This window comes from Podarcis erhardii, assembly GCF_964252035.2.
Source record: "Podarcis erhardii genome assembly, chromosome: Z".
Lineage (NCBI taxonomy): Eukaryota > Metazoa > Chordata > Lepidosauria > Squamata > Lacertidae > Podarcis > Podarcis erhardii.
In genome coordinates, this window is record NC_138504.1 from 3,683,197 (window position 1) to 3,689,279 (window position 6,083).

At 47.7% G+C, this 6,083-nt stretch overlaps 1 long non-coding RNA gene and 1 pseudogene across 2 annotated transcripts in view; one reads left to right on the forward strand and one right to left on the reverse strand.

Moving 5' to 3' along the window:
- Window positions 1–6,083, reverse strand: part of LOC309333392 (tigger transposable element-derived protein 1 pseudogene) — a 306,834-nt pseudogene that overhangs the window by 124,065 nt on the left and 176,686 nt on the right. The window lies entirely within an intron of this gene.
- On the forward strand, window positions 221–4,093 carry LOC309333410. Its single transcript, XR_014152502.1, has 3 exons — window positions 221–760; window positions 1,359–1,555; window positions 4,018–4,093. It is a non-coding gene; the product is annotated as an uncharacterized lncRNA (long non-coding RNA).

A 6,083-nucleotide genomic window follows, 5' to 3' on the forward strand; every position in this document is an offset into this window, starting at 1 on the left:
GTGTTCTGGCAACCGGGGCGCTCCATGAAATTTACTCCCAGTTAATACAGTACTTCAGTATTAAGAGCATGGCAGGTATGGAAAAGACTACAATTCCCAGCACACCTTGCGCGGAGTTCCTGAGGCATAAGGCAGGATGATGCTCTTTGCGCTTCTTTGAGGACTTTTTCTGTCCGCCACGGCTTCCTTTTTAAAGGAAAAGAGGGTCATCTAGTCCCTTTTAAAACCCCGGCCAGGCCTTCGGAGAGGCCCAGCCACCTGCTCCCTTGGCGGCAGGGACAACCAAAGCACAAGACGGCAGAAAGGCATCGCGGCTTGCAGTTCCCATGGCGATTAACGGTTCAGACGGACTACAATACCCAGCAAGGGGCTACTTCCGGCAGCCCTGTGCTGACTTCAAAGAGCTGCTTTTAAGCGGACTGCGTTACCCAGCATGCGCAGCGGTACAAAAGGGAAGCTGGAGGCTCAGTGGGCGCGCTGGGGGATGCTGGGAACTGTAGTCCTTGCTGCATGAGGGAACTTGTCAAACCCAAAAGTTGGCCTTGGGCCAATCACTGTCTCTCAGTGACTTGCGCGAAGATAAAAACAGGTTAAAAACAAATGCACCCTAAAACAAAGCAGTCTGAAGATGACATACTTCTAAAAGCAGTTGCCGTTCAAAAACATTCTTGGATTCAGTGATCTTTGGGGTGGCCAGGAATTGTGCAGGGATGTTTTGTTTTATTTTTAAATTCCTGGAAGTTAATATTGATGGACACAGGTGCATGCACCTCAATAGGGAAGCCATTCCGCAAATGGGGAGCCACCACTGAAAAGTCCCCGTCATGTTTAAGATAACTTTTGCAAAACAAAACAAAAACGGAGGCTTTTATTTTGAGAATTATGAGAATTACCTAGACAATATAGAAATATATTTATGTATGCAGCCATGGTCTCCTGGATGATCTTTGCCCAAAGATGGAAAGCAGAAAACGTCCCAACAAAAGAGGAATGGTTACAGAAACAACTATGCAGAAATGGTGAAAGTTACCAAAAGAATAAGAAATCAAAATGATCGAAATTTTAAGAAAGAATGGAAATCATTTATAGAATACATACAAAATTATTATAAACAAATTAAGGCATTAGCAGGCTTAATATAAAAACATGCAGCAGTTGTGAGGGGAAGTCTATGTAACACAGGGAAAAATGATAATTTGGTTTAATTTGGAAATGCAGTAAAATATTATAAAAACAAGGAACTGCAGAAGGGGGGGGAATCAAAGTAAGAGATATATGATAAACCTTTTGCTTTTAAAGTTGGGGGGGGGTTGTATGTTGTAAAATAAATTATATAAATTGTTATTTTTTAAAAAAAGAAAAGTCCCCGTCATGGGCCAATGATGACAGTGGTGGACCAGGGAGGAAGCCCAGAGTCAGTGGCTACCAGAAGGCTCTCTCATTAGGGGTCTACGGTACTTTGGAGGAAGGGTGTATTTTGGAGAAGGGAGAAGACCACCTGGAGGGAGAAAACACAATGTACAAGAGGTGACCCATGCTGTAAGCAATGAGCAAGGTAAGAATAATAGAATCATAGAACTGTAGAACTGGAAAAGACCCCGAGGGTCATCTAGTCCAACCCACTGCAATGCAGGATTCTCAACACACAGTTGCCCACCCCATTTGAAACCATACCAGACCCTGCTTAGCTTTGCAAATGTGCTAGCAGCTTTATTGCTACGCCACTAGGATGATGGCCCTATAACTAGATGAGCTTGGCTGCTACCGCCACTGGTCTTCTGCTCTTGGTCTTTCCTTCCCTAGGAATGACCTTCCAGCATTAATTCCAGGCTGGCCTTTGACTTTGTGGGTTACCCTGGAACCTTCCATCCTCAGCTCCTGCATCCAGCTTTGGCATCAATCTCAAGGCTCTGAACACGGCTTGCTTTACATATCATGTCTCCAGAGCTATCCCTAAGAGCAAGGGTCAGCAACCTAAGGCCCTTGGGCCAGAAGCAGCCCGTGGAGGTCGTTTGACCGGCCCACAAGCCGCCCCTGAACGGAGTTGCCTGCTCGCGCACTGCACTGAACCGACACAGCGCGGGGCAGGGACTCGCTTCCTCGGCACCAGAAATCGCGTCTGCACACGCGCAGATGCTGAAAATCACCGGCATGCCTGCTCGCACACGCACACACACACGATCTGGCCCACGGAGGGATCTCTGTGGGACCGATCCAGCCCAGGCAAGATAAACCTTGCCAACTCCTGCCTAAGAGGGTGCAAGGCTAATCACACAGTGGGAGGGGCACCATTGCTTTCATCTCCCTCTGCCTCTGCCATCCTGCCTCCTCTCCATGCTGATAGTCCCTCCTCCCTCAATTTAGTTTTTGGCTTTTTGCCTCTGCTTTAGCACTGGTGGCCAATATCTCCCCATTTTCCTTCCCCTGTCTTACTTTGTGTCATTTTTTGCACCCGGTTTAACACTGTTGGGCTCCCTCTCCCTGTTCTCTCCTTGGCTTTATTTGCGTTGTTGTTTGCAGCTGCAAAAAGTGCCAGTGGCCTTCCTCTCTGTGTCCTTCACCCGCTAACTTGAAATTTCTTGTTTTTTGCAGCCACTTTAGCTCCGGTGGCCTATTCCCTCCTTTCTTAATCTCTTGTTTCTTTTGCTGCTGCCTCCGCTCGACTTCTCTGCCTCGCTCTAACAAGTGAGGGGTTTGAGAGGTTATCCAGTTGGGTAGGACACAGCAAGACCAGCCAGGAAGTTTGGGCTACTGTCTGTGCCACCAGTGAAAGCAGGGGAGTCCAAAGTGTGGGGCCTGGGACAGTCACCCCTATTCACACCCACCTTCCCAGGGCAGTCCTGCATGCCCCTGCTAGAGTTGGTCATCTCAGCCTCCTGCCACCGCTCTCTCGGCTGGGACAGGGTAGAGACATAGGAACCTGCCTTACACTAAGCTGGACTATTGGTCCCGCTTTAGCCCAGAGCTGCCTGCACTCACCGGCAGCAGCTGTCCAGGGTTTCAGACAGAGGTGTCTCCCAGCCCAACCTGGAGATGCTGGGGACTGAACCGGGAGCCTTCTGCATGCAAAGCAGATGCTCTACTTTTGAGATGCGGCCCTTTGCCACTAATGCCCAATTAGTGCCATTGCCTTCCGTTAAGAGTTTGGTGTAATCCTTGACGCCTCCCTTTCCAGGGAGGCGCAAGTTACAGCAAGAGCCAAGGCGACATTTTTCCACCTTCGCCTCATCAAGCAGTTGGTCCCTTACCTTTCCCGTCCCAACCTGGCCACAGTGATCCATGCAACGGTCACCTCCAGGCTTGACTACTGTAATTCGCTCTAGGCGGGGCTGCCCTTGAAGCTGTCCCAGAAACTCCAGCGGGTGCAGAATGCTGCAGCGAGGCTCCTCACGGGGTCTCTGCCATGGGAGCATATTCACCCAGTGCTTTTCAAGCTGCACTGGCTCCCGGTGGAGTACAGGGTCAGATTCAAGGTGCTGCTTTTGACCTTTAAAGCCCTTCACGGCCTAGGACCCTTGTACCTACGGGACCGCCTCTCCTGGTATGCCCCACGGAGAGCCTCAAGGTCCATAAATAGCAACACCCTAGTGGTCCTGGGCCCTAAGGAAGTTAGATTAGCCTCAACCAGAGCCAGGGCCTTTTCAACTCTGGCTCCGGCCTGGTGGAACGCTCTGCCTCATGAGACCAGGGCCCTGCAGGATCTGATTTCTTTCCACAGGGCCTGTAAGACAGAGTTGTTCCACCTGGCCTTTGGCTTGGAGCCAATTTGATTCCCTCCCCCTCTTTCTTTTTTCTTTTCCTTTCTCCTCCTGCGATGAGGCTACATTTTAATATTTTAATGTTTCAATATTTTAATGTTGTATTTTAATTTTGTTTTTAAGTTGTAATCATTCAACTTGTTTTTATTATTGCTTGTAAGCCGCTCTGAGCCCAGCCTTGGCTGGGGAGGGCGGGGTATAAATAAAAATTATTATTATTATTATTATTATTATTATTATTATTATTATTATCCTACAGCTCAGCTGCTCACATAGCCAGGGACTATGCTGTGGCCTTGATCAGGCACACTTAATCCTACTTGCAGCAGAGGCAGCGTGATCAGTTCCACTGCACAGGGCGCCACAGAGCCCTGCGACTATGACAGAATTGAGCAGAAGGTGAGAGGCAGGAGCATACTGAATTTTAACCTTGCACACGGCGCCACTGAAATTTGAAAGACTGAAGTCCGACAGCTTATATGTCTCACCTCTGGAATTTTACTGGGTTAAGATACTCTTTTTTCAGTTCATTAATTCACACATCTTCTTGGCTCCGTCAATGGGCAATTTATGGTATAAAAACAGAATACTTGTGGACGGTCAGTTGTTATTCCATAGCACAGAAACTCCCAAACCTGCTTTATATATTTTGCCTAAATTGTTCTAAATCCTTGCCTAAGTAATCTGCATCTTATGAGCCCCAATCTCTAAGCAGTATAAGATTCTTTGAATTTCTAGTGCTTACCCAGGGTTCATATTTCCTTCAAGGATGAAGCTCAGCGAAGACTGTGGTGTCTTTAAGATATATGGTTTGTTTACACATATACAGCCTGAGCCTATGATGGAGGGGCCCATAGCATTAACCCCCCAAGAGGGACTTGTTTCTCCCATAGCCACCGTCTTGGATTCCAGCAGAAATCAGCTATGGCTGTCTCTCTTCCTTTCCAGCTTCTAGGTCACATAATTCAACTCTAAACTCTGTCTTTTGTCCTCACTTTTGCAAGTTGAGGGAGGGACCCCACCCATTTTCTGCCTAACATAGACCCCACTTTCCTTTGTTCTCTTAATGACTCATCACCCAGACAAGCACCTCAACACAGAAAGCTAGCCTGTCTTATATTTTAATACTTGCTGGGTCCAGGGGTTTGAAAGATCTCAATTCCCTCCCCCCCAAAACCCAACTTCATAACAGTAGAATCATGAAATTGTAGAGTTGGAAAGGATCCCGAGAGTCATCTATTCCAACCCTCTGCAGTGCAGGAATCTCAACTAGATCATACATGACAGATGGCCATCCAACCCCTGCTTAAAAGTCTCCAAGGAACAAGAATCCAAAACTTTCTGAGGCAGTCAGTTCCACTGTGGAACAGCTCTTACTGTCAAAAAGTTCTTCCTGATGTTTGGTCAGAATCTCCTTTCTTGTAACTTGAAGCCATTGGTTGGAGTCCTACCCTCGAGAGCAGGAGAAAACAAGCTCGCTCCATCTTCCATGTGACAGGCCTTGAGATACTTGACAATGGCTATCATATCTCCTCTCAGTCTCCTCTTTTCCAACCTAAACATACCCAGCTCCCTCAACTGTTCCTCATAAGGCTTCTGTGTTAGGTTGACTGGTACCAGAGTCGTGGCCTTCTCAGAGGTTGCCCCTTAGTTCTAGATGCTCTCCCCCATGGCGCAAGCTGAGTTAGAAGAGAACATACATTTAATATGTTATTATTCCAATCTTTTAATTAAGTTACTTTTCTTGATGAAGTTTTACTGCTAATTTTAAAGGGTTATGCTGCCAATTTTAATCTTAATATAAAGAAACTTATATAAGTTTCTCAGAAACTGTCCATACCCCCAGGGAAGCTTTAATACCTATTAGGCAGGCAGAGGTTCTCCTTGAGGAGGAAGAGGTGAAGGAGTATCATTAAAGGGCTACAATTGGTCAGACAATTAAGTTTTATGAATGTTTTACTACAAGAGAGGATATTGTTTGGGTTTCTTCTTGCCCTTGGTCCTGAAATAACTTGCGTATGCTTGTTAGAGCTCCTCTTGCTTGCCAGAGGAAGACAGAGGGGAATGAGCCGCCTGGGTGGTGCAGAGCTGCTTTTCTCTCCTTTTGGGGCAGCCCTCTCCTTTGTCTGGCTCCCTCCTCCGTCTCCTCCACTCGGAGCGTGGGCTGCCTGCAAACTTCAGGTCTGGGCTCTGAGTGAGTGGCTCCCCCCCACCCTCCGCCCCCCACCTTGGGCCTCTCCAGCCAGCCACAGAACAAGCTCCCCTGGCCTGTGAACTGAGTGGCTGAAGAGTGTGGCACAAAAGCGGCACCTTCCTTGGCCTCCA